Source organism: Heterodontus francisci, chromosome 38 (assembly GCF_036365525.1).
Source record: "Heterodontus francisci isolate sHetFra1 chromosome 38, sHetFra1.hap1, whole genome shotgun sequence".
Lineage (NCBI taxonomy): Eukaryota > Metazoa > Chordata > Chondrichthyes > Heterodontiformes > Heterodontidae > Heterodontus > Heterodontus francisci.
The window spans coordinates 34700522-34719215 of record NC_090408.1 but is presented as its reverse complement, the minus strand read 5'-3'; positions in this window follow the sequence as shown (position 1 = coordinate 34719215).

Below are 18694 nucleotides of genomic sequence, written 5' to 3'. Positions count from 1 at the left end.
GCTTGCTGTTCCCCCAAACAACACCTCTCCAGGAAAATTGGCCCTTCCTTTTCAGCAGGGAAACACTATGTCAGAGGTCAACATAGGCAGGCAAGGGCAAGAGAATCACCCAGGCTTGAGAAGGAACAAATATATAAGCGTTAACAACTTTCCTCCAGCCTTCCCCATTCAGAATGTGCACAGTCATGACCAGAAACAACTAGCATCATTATCCTGGTCCATAGGGATTAGTGTAAAGCTGAAGCATGCACCATTGTCTTATAACTGCAAATGAATACAGATTTCCCCAACTTGGTGATCTCGCAGAGTATCTGGATCCTGATGGATCACAACAGCCCGTCCAGTTACCATGCACGCAGAATTCATTCGGAGTTGTTTTCTGCCCCAGTTGGATCTGCCTGTGCTAGGTGCCATCCCCAGGCAGAAGTGGCAAGTGACTTGCTCGCAGGGCATTAAGCAAAGGCCACCAGGTGTGCGATTACATGCTCGACCTCTGCTTGATGGCATCCCCCAAGCCCCCACCCACTGTGGTCAAGAGCGCAGCAGGTAATGTACTGTAGGTGCCGACTCGCATTCCAGCACGACGTGGCTTTCTGCTGAAAAGATTTGCTGCCGAGGAGGAGAATGTGTTTCAGTTTGAGCAACTGAGGGGGAGTCTGGAAGATGATGAAAATCCCATCCTGAAGAAAAGGGAAGAACAAAAATACTTGGCAAACGCTTCTCCCTTTCCCTAGACATTAATCTATCCAAGATGGTGTAAATATTGTCACAGTTTTCTAATATGAACTCAACAGGATACTGAATAATAAACAGATAGGAGCAACAGATTCAAAAATACAAACCTTTATTGTAAAGACCCCTAACTGTCATACAGTTCAATTATAGAACCAAACTCTTTTCCCCCTAGAAAGCCTGGAACTGATTTTCATGTTTTTTTTTAAATGCACTTTAAATTTATTCATTCTTGGAATGTGGATGTCGTTGGCAAGGCTTATTGATCATATCTGATTGCCCTTGTGAAGGTGGTGGTGAGCCGCCTTCTTGAATCTCTGCAGTCTGTCTGGTGAAGGTACTCCCTCAGTGCTGTTAGACCCAGCGACAGTGAAGGAACGGGGATAAGTGAGGATGGTGTGTGACTTGGAGGACTTGCAGGTAGAGGTGTTCGCATATGCGTCTGCTGCCCTTCCTTGCACCTGCTTCCAGATTTCTTGTACTTTCTGTTTAAATGCCATGGTAAACGGCCACCGCCCTTGTGGGCAGGTTGAGGAAGTCGTGGTCTCAGCACTGATTGACATGAAAATTGCAAACGCCGATCCTGACAATGTGAATTTGAACTTCTTCTGAAGCCTCTTTCTGGCAAGAATTGGATCTTTCCTCCCAGTATCCACCCCCCCCCGCCCCACCACCCACCCCTCACTTTTCATCTTGCAACTGCTCCATCTGTAGGTGTAAACAGGCTGGTCGAGAGATGAAAAACAGCCCCCCCCCCCCAAATTCTAAGCAGGCTTTCAAGAGAGTGTGGAAAAGATTTATGAGAATGGTTCCAGGGATGAGGGATTTCAGGTACATGGATAGATTGGAGAAACTGGGGTTGTTTTCCTTAGAGAAGAGAAGGAGAGGAGATTTGATGGAGTTGTTCAAAATCAGAAGGGGTTTAAACAGAGTAGACAGAGAGAATCTGTTCCCATTGGTGGAAGGGTCGAGGACCAGAGGACACCAATTTAAGGCGAATGGCAAAAGAACCAACGGCAACATGAGGAAAAACTTTTTTCTGCAGTGAGTGGTTAGGATGTGGAATGCACTGCCTGAGAGTGTGGTGGAGGTAGGTTCAATCGAGGTATTCAAAAGGGAATTGAATAAGTGCCTGAAGAGAGAGAACTTGCAGGTCTATGGCGAAAGGGCAGAGGAGTGGGACTAGCTGAGTTGGTCTTGCAGAGAGCTGGCATGGGCACAATGGTTTGAATGGCACCTTCTGCATTGTAATGATTCTATAAACTCTAGCTCCAATTTGAAATTAAGTTCCCCATTGAAACTTCTCAGCCCATCATTCTGACCATACCATACCTTTGTGCTCTGCTTACAATTCAATTGTGCCATTTTCTCTTATTGATAACTCATCTTGGGGGGAAAAAAGAGGAAACCCACCATCCCTCAGTCGAATGGCTGTCTGAGGTGGGAAGCAAGACATACATGGTTACACCATCAGCAGCATGCTCGTTATGCCAGATAGCAGGATGAGGGTGTGCTGGGAGCTGAGAGGGCATAAGGCAGGAACATACCATCACCTTGAATGTTCTCAGCGACACTGGATGCCACAGGCTCTGTCACAGCTGGCCCATGATGCGAAGAACCATCTCCTCCATAGGGCTTCAGAGATGCAGGTGTCCTCATTCCTCGCCTGCTTTGCTCTGCTCCCTGTGTGCCAGTTTGTCCTGCAAGAGAGTGGGAAGAATGTCAGTGAGTCTGTTGCATTGTGTTTGGGTGATGTGTCTGTCATAGCTGAAGGTATGTGGAGGCAATGAGAGGTGGGTGTGAGGCTGGCAGGGTTGGTAGGTGTGTGAGGTTGAGTTGGTGTATCTAGATGTTAGGTCTGAATCCTGAGTGCTGGAGAGCGCTGCTGGGTGAGTGATGGGGGTATGGTGCATTGAGCAGCATTATGGGGTTGTGGTGGGTAGGAGATGTCATGTGAAGATGCATTCACTGACATTGCCTACCCAATGAGGTCATTAGACTTCTTGTGGGATTGCTGCCAGGTCCTCAGGACCAGGAGTTGACTTTCCTGGCCATCTGCTCCAACTCCTTTTTGAGGTTGGTCTTTGAGAGTCTTCTGGCCACCTGGTGTGTCTCCTCCTGCCCACTTGTGCCACTAATGCCTACAGCGTTGCATCCACCACTATGGAGCCCTCTCACTGCTCTGGCAATCAGTTTGCAAGATTTACATTGCAGCAATCTTTTTGTGCAGCTTCTTTTTCAGGTACAGCCTGCTTTTAAGAAAAGCAGACTTGCTGTACCACGTCATCTGAAAACAATGCTGCCTGTACCCCCACTGCTCTGCACAGAGGCGCAGGGAACATGGAGGACAGAGGACAGTGCTGGAGCTGCTTGGGCCAATGTTACAATCATTCAGATCGAGGTGGGTACACCAAGTTTGCATGTTGCCCACCTCGATCTGAATGGGCACGGGTTGGGTTGTGAATTGTGACCCCCACATCCAAAAATCATGACACACCCATTTCTAGCCCATATTCTCGTCAACCCCTTTTTCTTTCATATCCACCTATTCAATCCAATCTTGCATGTTGGCATACCTTCTGCTTCAATCACTAAACCTAGAAACGAATTCCACAGCCTCCGAACTCTCTGTAAAGAAGTTTCTCCTGTCCTTTATTCTAAATCTCTTTTATTTCATCGTGAACATATGACCCCTCCTTCTAGACCCCTCAACTACTGGAAACAGTGTGTGTAGCTTCGGCTGATGCAGTGTGACTGATTGTGCTGCTACCAAGAATCGATCTCTCAGGGCATGAGTTCAATATGTGGGCAATGGGTCTGACTTGGTTGCCACTGTCACAATTTGAGCTGGACCTCTTCCCTGGCCTGTCCTCAAGTGTTTGAGAGTTGTCCAGATTTTCCATGGGAGGTTGAAACCTGAGACTTCACCACTCGGGGGAGGGAGAAAGCAACCTTCACGTGGTCCTCCTGTTAATGTAAGTTTTCCAACTTGCAAACATGCGAACTAATACTGTCAAGAAGGCAACCGAACCCCAGTCACCGGGCTCCTGGTCCAAACAGTAAGAACCCACTGTGCATTTGTATCTACCCTGTCCCATCCTTTCATAATTTAAAACCCTTTGATCACATCGCCTTATAATCTTTATTGTTAAAATGAAAAAAGCCACTTTTATTAGCAAGGGACTTCTTTCTTAATAAGGGAATCAGTAGGATTTTACCTGTGGACCTTTTAGAATCTATACAGTTAAACATTTCAACTGTGAAAAGGAAAATCATTTTCAACAAGTGAAATGCGTCACTCTGGGGGTGAACTCATGTAAACCAAGTTAAATAAACCACCCACGCAATAGATATACTCTCCCACATGTGCATGACCAAGCAGTGTGAGTCAGTTAAGGCTTAACGCTGGCAGCAGGCCAATGACACCTCCAGTCAGATTAGTCCTGTTCTATGTTCTCTGTCCAATTTGATCAAATTACTGGCACCAAAAATCTATTCCATAGCAGTTAATTTTTATGATTATTTAAAAGCACATTGCAAGCCATCACTTTCCTGTTTGACTTCACCTTAGTCACTGGAATGATTCCATGGAAAAGTAACGCCAAAAACAGGGCTGCTTAATATAAGAGGTGTCGCTATCTTTGCTTCACGCCACAGAGGAAAGCAGAACAGATATTGTGCTCAATTTTTCCATGGAAAAAGTAGTAAGAGAAAACAGAACAGATGTAAGTCACAGAGCGTGTCTCCAGATCTAAATGCAGCACTTGGTGTGATGCAGAGCTAGGCACTTGTATTTGGAAAAGTCACTGGCCTACAAATTGGTTGATGTAGCCTCCTTTTTTAGATGCTACTTTGACTATTAAGGCCCCATTGTGTTGGGCAGGAAATGTGTGTATATTTCCAGCCTGAAGTGCATTGCCCACCATATTGACTGAGGACTAAACATATGTGTCCTTTATCCCCACCTGAAATCATTTTCATATGAAAGTAAGGGACCCAACATTTGTTTCAGGCCCTCTTTCCAATATTAAGGCTGCCAGCTGTGCTCAGGAGTGCTCTTACCAACTCTATGTTGAAGGAATTCATAGCCACCGGTGCCCCCCAACTCCCAATCTCGCCTGTCCCATCTTCCGATCCCAATCCTTTCCCCAAACTTGGTAGTAACTTACCCGAGAACTCCTAGCAGTGCTAGCACCAACCCGACCTCACACTCCCCGTCACTGGCTGGGTTTTCTTGCCTCGCTGGCTACGTTGAAATGAAGCTTGAGGTCCAATATCGGGGGAACCTCAGGCCTCCGCATTCAGCACAGGGGGCATAACCTATGTCTCAAATTGCTGAGGCTTTGCTTGAGCTTTTAATTTACGTTGTAATGTATTTTCAAGGACTGCAGCAGCTGCATTTCTAAGTTTATCTAAGAAAAAATATCAAAACAAAGTATAATAGGAGCTCACTTAGTGTAGTATGAGGTTGTAAAGGGTTAATGCCAAAGACAGACCCCTCCCACTGTACGAGCAATTATGTAACAGTCACATGAGACAGGTGTGAGGAGAAGAAAATATAGCTGCACAAAGGATGCTAGCTTAGGTGGCTTGCGGAGAGTGTATACAGTAACTGTAAATAATAAAGAGTTGTTTGTTAACCTTTACCGGCATCTAAGACTTTCTCTAGAATGCCCTATATTGCTACTAAAACAAATACAGCTGAACCCAATATGGTGGCAGCGGTAAAACAGCGGTGAAAGCAACCAAGAGAAATTAAAGATCTTCTTACCTTTGGAAGAAACACCATGTGAACAACACAGAAATTTAAAGATAAATACTGGCCTGGTACAGTAAGAAAACTACTTACCTGCAGAAGAGGCTGTGAGGAGGTCCGCAGCTGTGGTGCATTAGAGCACAGAAATACAGGCCGCAACACAGAAGCGTGGAGACATGCCAGTAGAATCCAGCAATCGGGTGAGTTACGATACTGATGGTTGGGGATCACATTAAAAGCTTTTGAAAAGCTTGCAGTAATTTTCTTAAGACATGGTGCTGGTGGGGAAAAAATAGGGAAAAACCCAATCCTTAACTGGGGCTGAACGCGAGGGTGAAGAGCGGGAAACCCCTGAAATGTGCGGGAAACCCCTAAAAACAGCATGGACACCTCCATTATGGCAAGAAAGCCTGGAAAAAAAGCAAAGCGCATTTCTCAGATAAAGGGGAAAATCCTAAAATAGCCTATTAAAACAGCAAGAAACTCTCAAACAACTTGGACGCCTCCATTAAGGCAACCAAGCCTGAAAAGAAACAAACAAAATTAATTTCTTAAAGAAAAGGTAATGCACTAAAAAATCTATTATGAAAGCAATACGATCCAAAATTGGGAATGCCTGAGAATCAAGCACGACCCAATCAGATTCAAAATTGGCTATCATGGAGAAAAAGGTTCCAAAGGTTTAGAATCGCTTCGCAACTCCATACAAAATTTGAAGTGGAACAAGTGAACACCCTTTTACATTCAGTAGGGGCGATTGCAGATTACATTATTGTCCAACTAGGGGTCAACGAGGCTACCAATAAATTCGAAGAGGTACTCCAAGCTTTTGATATTTTAATCTCCATACCAATTAAATCTTGGAAAGAACCAACTTTAATAAGCGGGCACAGATAATTGGCAAATCTGTAGACTCCTATTTTAATGACCTGTTTAGATTGGCAGAAGGTTGTGAATACAGCAAATTAAAAGAAAAACTAATCAGACTAATCGGCCTAGCAGATGAATCCTTGTCAGAAGACCTTACACTGGAAAAGGCCATTCAAATGGTAAGACAGGTTAAAACTGAATAGGGACATCCTACGAATGGAAGACAAGCCCTGGATGAGAAGGAGTCCAATGCCCATCCAACTGGTTAAGCCAAAGCCAGGGAAACACTTTTGAAGAACAGAAAAAGCACAAAGGGTGAGAAGACGCATGACATAGGTAAACCTTGCCAACGTTGTGGAACCAAGAAAACCCACAGACGAGAGCAGTGCCCAGCAAGTAAAGCTGAGTGTTTTAAGTGTGGAAAAACTGGACACTATAGGAAAATGTGCCATAGCAAAATTTCTGCGCTTAAAGGTACAAAGCAGAAGACCTTCACGCAGAGAGCAGTGGATCAAGTACAGCAATATCTACAACAGAAAGAACCAGGAGAGTTCTTGGGAGAAATCAGTAATCCAGACCAAGATTTCTGGACAGCAGAGATCTACATGAATGGGCAGCTCACGAATTTTAAGCTTGACACGGGGCTAACGTCATATTATTGTTTGACCAAGAGCCTTGGATGAAGAGACATTACCTGCAACTGACAGATACATAGTTGCAAGGTCCATGCGGAACACAACTGCGAGTAAAAGGCAAACTCCAAGCAACTTTTCAGCACAAAGGAAGACACCTTAGAGTCCTACACAATTAACAATTTTCTTCCCTGCGCAGGAATGCATGCAGTTGAATTAAAAAGGTAGCCAAAGTCAAGCACACAATGGTCAACAATTCCTTTCCAATAGAATTCCTGAAGCTGTTCATGGGGCTCGGAAAACTAAAGTCTGAGACATGCGTGGTACAGAGGTCAGAACAGCGTGAACCACTGTTGACTGCCCAATTTCCAACTAGACCTTGGCAAAGGCTAGGCATAGATTTATTCATGTTTCATGGGAAGTCATATTCATTATCGACTATTTTCCTGGATGGACGGAAATCAGACAATAACATTCTGCGACCAAAGAGGTAGTTATCAGAATCCTTCTGGACATCTTCGCGACACATGGAATTCCAGATTATTATTCCAAAATATTAGACAACAGACCACAGTACGCGAACAAATGTTTTACCCAGTTTACATGAAGATCAGCTTTCAGCATCTCACAAGCCCACTGAGGTATCCACAGTCCAATGGCGAAGGATGAGGTCTGAGAACCATGAAATGTTTACTCAAGAAAAATGAAGATCTCGCTCTTAGTTTATTGTTCAACGCCACTGCTGTGAAGATTATCACCAGCAGAATTACTAATGGAAAGGAAGTTAAGAGAATAGTTTCCAGTATTGCCTTAACAATTAATGCCTGGATTGAAGACTCAAGACTACGAGAAAGTTTGTGAAAGAGAAAACTCCTACAGAAGGAAACAAACCCCGAATTACAACAGGATATTTCAAGTGAGCAGCTTACCCAAATTAAGCAATGGTCAAAAAGTTTGGATATGTGACCTGGAATGAGAAGGTATGGTAATCCATAAACATGAGCACTATCAGCAATCGTATGTGATACGAAGGAATCGGAAGAACATCATTCCTATTCCGCAAAAACAACCGCCAGTAATCCATCTGCAAGATGCAGATGGAGATGAACAAACCCAAACCAAATGGAATACTACAACCCTTAGAAACAAAAAACCTAGTCAGCAACCCAGACTTCGTACGAAGACGACTGATAGCTCCAGACAGATTACAACCAGAACAGGGAGAGTTGTGAAACCTCCGATGAAACTGAATCGATAAGTCAGAGACTTGAGGGTGGTGGGGAGAGAGCGAGTAGTAAAGAAGTCATAAATGTATATATGTTTGGAAAGATGTTGCATAACGACTTGGGGGGAGATGTAGTATATGATTTTAAAGGGTTAATACCAAAGACAGTGAGAGAGACCCCTCACACTGTACAAGCAATGATGTAACAATCACATGAGATAGGCTTGAGACGATATAGCAGCACGAAGGACGCCAAGTTCGGTGGCTTGTGGAGAGTGTATATTGTAACTTTATTATTTACAGAGTTGTTAATCTTTACCAAAGTCTAAGACTTTCTTTAGAATGCCCCACAATGCTACTAATACAACTAAACCCAACACTTCACACTGACACCATAACTGTAGTGGCAATGCTGAGTCCAGGTCTGGTATAACTCCAGGGCAATGCTACAGTTAAAGTGTGAATGCAGCTGTAGAAATCTACCAGATTATAGTTCCAAATGAAATGAATTTGGGCAATCCACTGAATAAAAACGAACGACACAAATTCTAGATATTTGACAATAAATAACACTAATGCGGCAACATCCCTCTTTCATCCCATGATGTAAAGAGTATAATGAATGAAAATCCCAGTATTTTACAGCTTGCTTGACTACTAGGTTCCGGAATATTGAAATTCACGGGAGAATCTACTCTTATAGGACCATGAGAGGGATCATGACAACTGATGTCATTTGGATCTTTCATACTGTGGTTCTAAAGCTCCAATATTACAATTGGAATTGGAGTGGTCCAACTTCAGACATTCTGAAGCCAGATCGGAAATCAATGTGTGAACCTAATGTGTGAACCTACTCGTGCAGTAATCCACACAGTGTATTTTCTTCCTTTGAGCAGTAAATCCTGTGAACAACATCACCAGCTCTCTCAGCCCACATTGTATGATTGAGGAGGCTATGCATTGCAATGGTAACAATTTATATGATTGAAGCACATAACCATAGTTTAATCACCTCTTTCATTCTGGAGTAGTGCTAACTCAATCATATACTATCATTGCATAAGAAGTTAGAATGACTCTTTAGAGTTACATGTAAAGGAGCATTAAGGACTTTATGAATAGAGTCTAGTGTTCCTATATTAATGACTCCCTTAACTTTCCTTTAACATCAGCCTGCAGAGAGTCCTTGGACTTCCTGGTGTGAATTAGTGAATACTTTTTAATTGATATTATTTTGGGCAATAGTTTCATTCTTCCTTTTAATCAGATCTGAATTATAACTTTTGATTTTATCCTCAGAGGTCCTTTGGAATTTAATTCTTCAGTATTCTTGTTTCTTTAACTTGGCTCAGTTGGGATCCTGTACAACTCTAAGTCAGAAGCTTGTTTATTTAAGCATTGCTCCAGCATTGAGCACATCATTTAGTCTGTCAACTCCAGTACAGATAGTGTTTTACGTTGTCAGAGATGTTGTTGATGAGCCATGGATGAGAAGCTGCCTGTCTGTTTCAGTGGCTCAGGTGGATGCTTACCATCAAAAGACATTATTCCACGAAGAACTGAGATTTCCCCCCAGTATCCTAGTCAACATTACTCCCAAAATCAGAACTATCAAAAACACTGTTCAGCATGTGTAACGTTTAACTTTCATCAGGATATGCATTTAACCAATTATTATTTGTTTGATATTTTCCTCAATTTTGATAATTCATCCAATTGCTGTTTAAGAGACCTTGCTGTGTGCAGGATGGCTGCTGGGTCTGTCTATAGAACAGTCACTGCATTTCAAACTTATGTGGTAAGGTATTATATAACTAAAACTTTTTTTTTAATTGACTTGTAGGGCTGTCATAAATTAGTGTCTCTAAAGCAAGCATTCCTTTTTTTTTCAATTGACCACAAACTCTCGTGATTTGTTTTGGATGTCTGGTAAGGATAGGATTTGACTCGGCTACGATTTCTCCTCTTTTCCTCTTCTTCACCCAATCCACTCCTTCACACAGTCAAATAACCTGCTGATATTCATTGCTTAGACTGATATATGACAAATGGTCACTTTGACACCATTGGGAGGTAGTTACCATCAATGCAACCGAACCCCCAGGATGAGTTGAGCTTCTGAACTGTTTGACTGAATTATTTGGTGTAGATATCCTGCTTGTGTTCTTTATAGCATAAAAGTTAAAGCCAGGTCTTTAGGAGTAGTGACAGGAAACACTTCTACATGCAAAAGTTGGGAACTCTTCCTTAATACCTTTGGTTAACAAAAATCTATCAATCTCAGATTTAAAATTAACTGACCCAGAATTAACTGCCGTTTGTGGAAAGGTTCCAAACTTCTATCACCATTTGCATGTCAAAGTGTTTGCTGATGCCACTCCTGAAAGACCTGGCTTTAATTTTTATGCTATAAGAACATATGGACAGGAGCAGGAGTAGGCAATACGACACCTCATGCCTGCTCCATCAGTCACTATGATCATGGCTGATCTTCTGTAAGAGATGGCTGTCTAATAAACCTTATAAAATCTTAAGAGACTAATTGCATCTTATAGAAATGATTCTCTCTCCCTCTCTCTTTCTCATTAAGAAAGTTTATGTAGCCAGGATGATTGACACAGGACAGGGTAGGCCAGTTATCTCTACCAAAGACATGACTCTAGCACAGGCTCTAAAACAAGACATTCCTAAAGATGATAAGATGGAGCATCGTACCCTCTCTAGTAAAGTGTCTGGCAGAAGTTTACAAACGGTAACTAGCAAGTGATAAGCCACAAGGTGACTTCAGGGGTGCAGAGTGATGGGCATGGGAGGGATTTCGTTTGAGTACCTGACCTGTAATGATTGGCATGGAACACTCACCAGCCCTTAGCAATAAAGTATATAAACAGATGCTCGGGAAAGACATTTTCAATCTTCTTCGGACAGAAGGAGAACTTCCTGAAGCTCAGCTTCGGCCAAGTGTTAGGGTTCGGCCTAACACTCTTTGGTTAGCTCAAGAAGACTGAGGACCAAAGAGACCACTGTCAGGGAGACTGTCGCCACCATTGTGCCCTAATGTATGATCTGGGATTGGTAATCCATTCAACGTGTTACGGTTGTATGTCTTTTCTGTCCAGTTAGCTAATGCATCATCATATTTAAACTGCTTCTTCTTAATAAACTACTTTAAAAACCACCTTTGACTTCAACCTCCCTTCTTGGGGTATCTGTGACTCCCAAACCTAAATCTTACACTTCTGCCTCCTCCACTTTCCCACCCACTCCCAGTATCCCTTGATTCCCTGAGATATCAAAAAGATGTCTATTTCAACTTTGAATGTACTCAATGATGGAGCATCCACAAACTTCTGGGGTAGAGAATTCCAAAGATTCTCACCCTTCTGAGTAAGCAAATTTCTCCTCATCTCAGTCCTAAATGATTGACCCTTATCCTGAGGTTGTGCCCCCCTAGATTTCCCCAACCAGGGAAAACAACCTCTCAATTACTACCCTGTCAAACCCCTACAGAATCTTGTAAGTTTCAATGAATTGCCTTTCATCTAAACTGCAGAGATTATCAGCACAATTTACTCAGCCTTAGAACAACCCTCTCATCCCTGGAACCAGTCGAGTGAACCTTCACTGTACTGCCTCCATTGCAAGTATATCCTTCCTCAAATATGAAGACCAAAACTGCACACAACATTCCAGATGTTGTCTCACCAATGCCCTGTACAGTTGTAGCAATATTTCCTTATTCTTGTACTCCATCCCCTTTCAATAAAGGCCAACACGTAATTTGCCATCCTAATTAATGCTGTACACTGCATTCCCTCCAAGGGCAAGATCTAATCCTTGGCCTTTGTATTCAGGAGGTTTGAACACATGACCTTCCACCTCCAACTTCTGTGGCCCTAAGCTCCCATCATTGGTTGACCAACCTGTCAATCATCATGGAATTTGGTCAACAATGGCAGCTACAATACTCACAATCCTCTGCTCTCCAGAAACTCCATAGTGTCATTTTACCAGTCAGAATGTCATGCACCAGAGCTTTATTGCATCCTGGACAAACCCGCATCCTGCGGGTTTGGAATCCAACTGGAATGAAACAGTGGAACATTCCCTGATGATATTCCCCCTGGAATGCTTGTAGGAGTATTTAGGAGATACGTCTTTAAATCTAGGAAACTCCAGAACAATCCAGGAGGGTTGGCAACCCTAGTTATGTACTGAGTTAGCTAATATTAATCAAGGCAGCAACAGGAGGCATTGTAACTGACCTTAGTGCTCACAGTTTAGGAAAAGGTAAATTGATCAGTATTTCTTTTCCTAATTGCTGTTCAATGATTCTTGATGAAAATATACTAATATGAATGATTGAGTTCAAGTGATGTTCCCTGGGAAAATAACTTGATGGCATTCACTGCTGAAGCTTACACATGCAAAATGGACACTTGGGAGTAATACTTAAACGTGGCAACTCTGAGTGGAACATCACCTCATCAAATATTCAGTGCCTTCAGGATTGTCAAGAGAAAATTGGCAGAGATAGAAATGGCCTTACCTATTCTTTAATTTCAACAACCATGCAGCAAACTTGCACTGTGCCTCAGTTCACTTTGTAGAACAGAACACGATATTCTGCAAGTTCTTGTTCTTTGGCCTCCTGGTCTCGAGAGACAATGGGTAAGCATCTGGAGGTGGTCAGTGGTTTGTAAAGCAGCGCCTGGAGTGGCTATAAAGGCCAATTCTAGGGTGACAGACTCTTCCACAGGTGCTGCAGATAAAATTGGTTGTCGGGGCTGTTACACAGTTGACTCTCTCCTTGCGCTTCTATCTTTTTTCCTGCCAACTGCGAAGTCTCTTCGACTCGCCACACTTTAGCCCCACCCTTATGGCTGTCCGCCAGCTCTGGCGATCACTGGCAACTGACTCCCACGACTTGTGATCAATGTCACAGGACTTCATGTTGCGTTTGCAGGCGTCTTTAACGTGGAGATATGGACGGCCGGTGGGTCTGATACCAGTGACGAGCTCGCTGTACAATGCGTCCTTGGGGATCCTGCCATCTTACATGTGGCTCACATGGCCAAGCCACCTCAAGCGCCGCTGGCTTGGTAGGGTGTATATGCTGGGGATGTTTGCCGCCTCGAGGACTTCTGTGTTGGAGATACGGTCCTGCCACCTGATGCCAACTATATTGTGCAACTATTCTTCTTTGGCCTCCTTATCTCGTGAGACAATGGGTAAGCACCTGGAGGTGGTCAGTGGTGTGTGGAGCAGCGCCTGGAGTGGCTATAAAGGCCAATTCTAGAGTGACAGGCTCTTCCACAGGTGCTGCAGAAAAATTTGTTTGTCGGGGCTGTTACACAGTTGGCTCTTCCCTCGCGCTTTTGTCTTTTTTCCTGCCAACTGCTAAGTCTCTTCGACTCACCACACTTTAGCCCCGCCTTTATGGCTGCCCGCCAGCCCACGTGCAACTATACAATCAATATATTGGTAAGTCTTGAATAATCAAACAAATGACCCAACAAGCCAAAACCCACATGTTTAGGACTGTCATGCAAGATGGTGACTGCTTTAGCCATTTGCAACCAGGAAATTTCAGAAATGTCCATCACCCCCAGTGAGAGGTTTGGAATGGGGAATGGTGACACCACGATCTGTGCAGTCTGTCCATTCTACAGCTAGATAACTTTTGTGCAACTGGAGAGAGAACTAAAGGGGCCCAATAATGTCTGAACCTGTATTCCCACAAACAATCGTCACGGCAGAAGCTCCATGCTGAGGGAGTAGAATAGTTGCATTAAAAGAATAACAGGTCTAACTACCCTGTTCCTTCACAGAATAACGAGGAAATACAGGGTGAAAACTGCAAATGTCAGAAATAAGAACAGAAAATGTTTGCAATATACAGTAAGCCCATCATTCTCTAAAAGGTTAAAGAAAAGTTAACATAGGTATAGGTCAGGAGAATATTCCTCAATGTGACTGTGGTTATCATTATATAAAAACTGTGGCCAAGAAAGTAAAGTCAGAATTGTTGACATTCCAACTGGCACAATTTTATGCATGTATAGATGTTTTCTTGGACCAGTGCTTGAACATCTGCCCTGTAATGTCAATGGGTTGAGTTCCAGATCACTAATGACCTCAGGTGGAACAGAAATGGTTCTACAATATTAAGAAGGTGCCCAGGTTTATTTTTTTAAAAAACCATCACATCTCTCTAACACCCATGGCATTACACATATAATGAATTACTTCTGACATGTGGTCATTGTGAGGGAGGCAAATGCAGCAGCCAAGTTGCAAACAGCAATGAGATTAATAACCAGTTTATTTGCTTTTGGTTGAAGAAGAAATGTTGGCCAGTACACCATGAAAATTGTCATGGGATCTGCACATCCACCCGCGCTGGCAGACAGGGTCTGGGTTTAATATCACATCCAAGAGACAGCACTCCTTTAGCACTTCACTGGAGTATCATCTTAGATTATGTGTTCCAAGTCCCTGGACTGAAGCTTGAACCCACAACTTCTGATCCAAAGGTAAAAATGCTAACAAATAAGCAAAGCTAACAGTTATGACTCTGTATGCTCAAAATAAATGTCTGTGAACCCCTTGTTTACTTTTGTTTATTGCTGTTCAATCTGCCTCCAGAAAAGATGGGAAAACCCTTTTATATCAAGCATGATTCATTTGCACTAAAGTTTGTGTTCAAATTTCCAAAATAATAGATTTAAGCAATGGAAGGTGGGGGTGTAAAATGCCTCAGGGTATAGGTCAGATCTCTAGATTAGCAGTTAGAGCTCCAATTTCCTCAGTTAAAGAGCCACTGGGCGAGAAACAAACGGACACTGTGAACACCGTAGAGCAGTAACTGTAAACAGGAGGGTGGTAATGGTACAGCTACAGACAGGGCGTCTGCAGTGAGGCATTGAAGGTTCCTCTAACACAGACACGTGAATGGAGTCAGTGTCATAGAGGGTTCTGAAATATGTTTGAGTTTTTTTATATGGACTTGCTGATATATATGTATGATAGTGGGAGATCTCAGTGTCTCATTTTTTCAGGGCATTCACAGCTTGATGTTGATATTTGAATTTATTTTGTGTGTTTCTTCCAATTTGCGCCCTTGATAACATTGATGCGGTACAAGTCCACAGTTTCCTGTAGCCATCCAATACCTCATCTGATCAGTGCCTCAGTCAAAGTATGTTTGGTCCCAGATTTATACTCCATAATATAGATGTAAAGGAAAGATTGATGTGAGGAACTGCTGGGATTATTTCTGGGCTTGGGTCCAAGAGCAATGAAGACAGATTTGTGAAGCTCAGATGATTCTTGATGATATCCTTCCACCTTCTCACATGTCCTCCAGCCCTGTAATCTCTGCTTAAGTTGAATATCATGCATCCACATTGTTCAATCTTTTCAACATTTTTAAGTATTGGACTGAGAGTGTGTGATGATTGTGAAGTTTCAGGGAGGAGCAACAAGGATGTGTTGTTATGAACGCTGCACCTTGTAGCATGATGATGCTTTAAAAAATGTAGTTTAAGATGGAGTCAGAAAGGTCAGGTGACCTCACATCAACTCTGTTTAAAGACAAGACAGGGATCGTGGGTACCAGAACAACAAAGAACCCAGATCAAAGACCTTTTGAAAAGCAGAGACTGCAGAGGTATAACACCTGAAGAACAATGGGTTTCAACCTCCCAGATTTTCAGATCGTAAATAAGGACTCAATGACTCTGGGAATGTAAATGTGAATTACCATTGCTAACACCTGGAAACAATGGAAAGCCTGGGTGGCTCTGCTGTAGCCAGACTTGTGGACTTTGCATATTGGAAAATGGCTATTGGCTTTTGAAACCAGATAAATTCAACAGATTTTCAGAAGGCAGGCAAGCTGAAAGGAAAACCAGTGGTGGCAGCCTCAGAGAGAAGAGAGAGAGGGGGAGTATTTGATCTCAGAAGACTGATGCAGTGAAAGGCTGCAAAGACTTGAACTTGTTTTGCAGAGGAGTAAAAGACCAACAGGATCATCAGAGATCACCTTATTCATGGAAGTCCAGGTTCCAACATTGACTCCAGACCCCATGAAGTCTCATGGCATCAGGTCAAACATGGACAATGAAACCTTCTGCTGATTAAAACCTACCGCCCACCCCCCCCCCCCCCTCAGCTGATGAGTCAGTACTCCTCCATGTTGAACAGAACTTGGAGGAAGCACTGAGGGTGGCAAGGGCACCTAATGTACTCTGGGTGGGGGATTTCAATGTCCATCACCAAGAATGGCTCGGTAGCATCACTACTGACCAAGCTGGCTGAGTCCTAAAGGTCATAGCTGCTAGTCTGGGTATGCGGCAGGTGGTGAGGGAACCAACAAGAGGGAAAAACATACTTGACCTCGTCCTCACTAATCTGCCTGCCACAGATGCATCTGTCCATGATAATATTGGTATGAGTAACCAGTCCTTGTGGAGGACAACAGTCCTTGTGGAGATTATGTCCCACTTTCACATTGAGGATACCCTCCATCATGTTGTGTGGCACTACAACCATGCTAAATGGGATAGATTTTGAACAGATCTAGCAATGCAAAACTGGGCATCCATGAGGTGTTGTGGGCCATCAACAGCAGCAGAATTGTATGCAACCACAATTTGTAACCTCATGGCCCGGCATATCCCCACTCTACCAATACCATCAAGCCAGGAGATCAGCCCTGGTTCAATAAAGAGTGCAGGAGGGCATGCCAGGAGCAGCACCAGGCATACCACAAAATGAGGTGTCAACCTGGTGAAGCTACCACATAGGAACATTTGCATGCCAAACTGCATAAGCAGCATGCGATAGACAGAGCTAAGCAATCCCATAACCAATGGATCAGATCTAAGCTCTGCAGTCCTGCCACATCCAGCCATGAATGGTGGTTGACAATTAAACAACTAACTGTTGTTTGGGCGGCACAGTGGCGCAGTGGTTAGCACCGCAGCCTCACAGCTCCAGCGACCCGGGTTCGATTCTGGGTACTGCCTGTGTGGAGTTTGCAAGTTCTCCCTGTGTCTGCGTGGGTTTCCTCCGGTTTCCTCCCACCTCCAAAAGACTTGCAGGTTGATAGGTAAATTGGCCATTGTAAATTGCCCCTAGTGTAGGTAGGTGGTAGGAGAATAGTGGGGATGTGGTAGAGAATATGGGGTTAGTGTAGGGTTAGTATAAATGGGTGGTTGTTGGTCGGCACAGACTCGGTGGGCCGAAGGGCCTGTTTCAGTGCTGTATCTCTAAATAAATAAATAAATAAATAACTGGAGGAGGTGGCACCACAAATATCCCCAACCTCAATGATGGAGGAGCCCAGCACATCAGTGCGAAAGATAAGGCTGAAGCATTTGCAACAATCTTAAGCCAGAAGTGCCGAGTTGATGATTCATCTCGGCCTCCTCCTGAAGTCTCCAGCATCACAGATGCCAGACTTCAGCCAATTTGATTCACTCCGCGTGATATCAAGAAACAACAGAAGGCACTGGATACTGCAAAAGCTATGGGCCCTGACAATATTCTGGCAATAGTACTGAAGACCTGTGCTCCAGAACTTGCCCCTAGCCAAGCTGTTCCAGTACAGCTGCAACACTGGCATCTACCCGGCAATGTGGAAAATTGCCCAGGTATGTCCTGTCTACAAAAAGCAGGACAAGTCCAACCCACCCCACCAGCCTACTCTCTATCATCAGTAAAGTGATGGAAGGTGGCATCAACAGTGCCATCAAGTGGCACTTGCTTAGCAATAACCTGCTCAATGACGCTGAGTCTGGGTTCCACCAGGGCCACTCAGCTCCTGACCTCATTACAACCTTGGTTCAAACATGGACAAAAGAGCTGAACTCAAGAGGTGAGGTGAGAATGAGTGCCCTTGACATCAAGGCAGCATTTGACAGAGTATGGCATCAAGGAGCCCTAGCAAAACTGAAGTCAATGGGAATCAGGGGGGAAACCCTCTGCTGGTTGGAGTCATACCTAGTGCAAAGGAAGATGGTTGTGGTTGTTGGAGGTCAATCAGCTCAGCTCCAGGACATCACTGCAGGAGTTCCTCAGGGTAGTGTCCTAGGCCCAAGCATCTTTAACTGCTTCATCAATGACCTTCCTTCAATCATAAGGTCAGAAGTGGAGATGTTCGCTGATGATTGCACAATGTTCAGCACCATTCGCAACTACTCAGATACTGAAGCAGTCTGTGTCAAAATGCAGCAAGACTTGGACAATATCTAGGCTTGGGCTGATAAATGGCAAGTAACATTCATGCCACACAAGTGCCAGGTAATGACCATCTCCAACAAGAGAGAATCTAACCATCTCCCCTTGACATTCAATGACATTACCATCGCTGAATCCCCCACTATCAACATCCTAGGGGCTACCATTGACCAGAAACTGAACTGGAGTAGCCATATAAATACCGTGGCTACAAGAGCAGGTCAGAGGCTA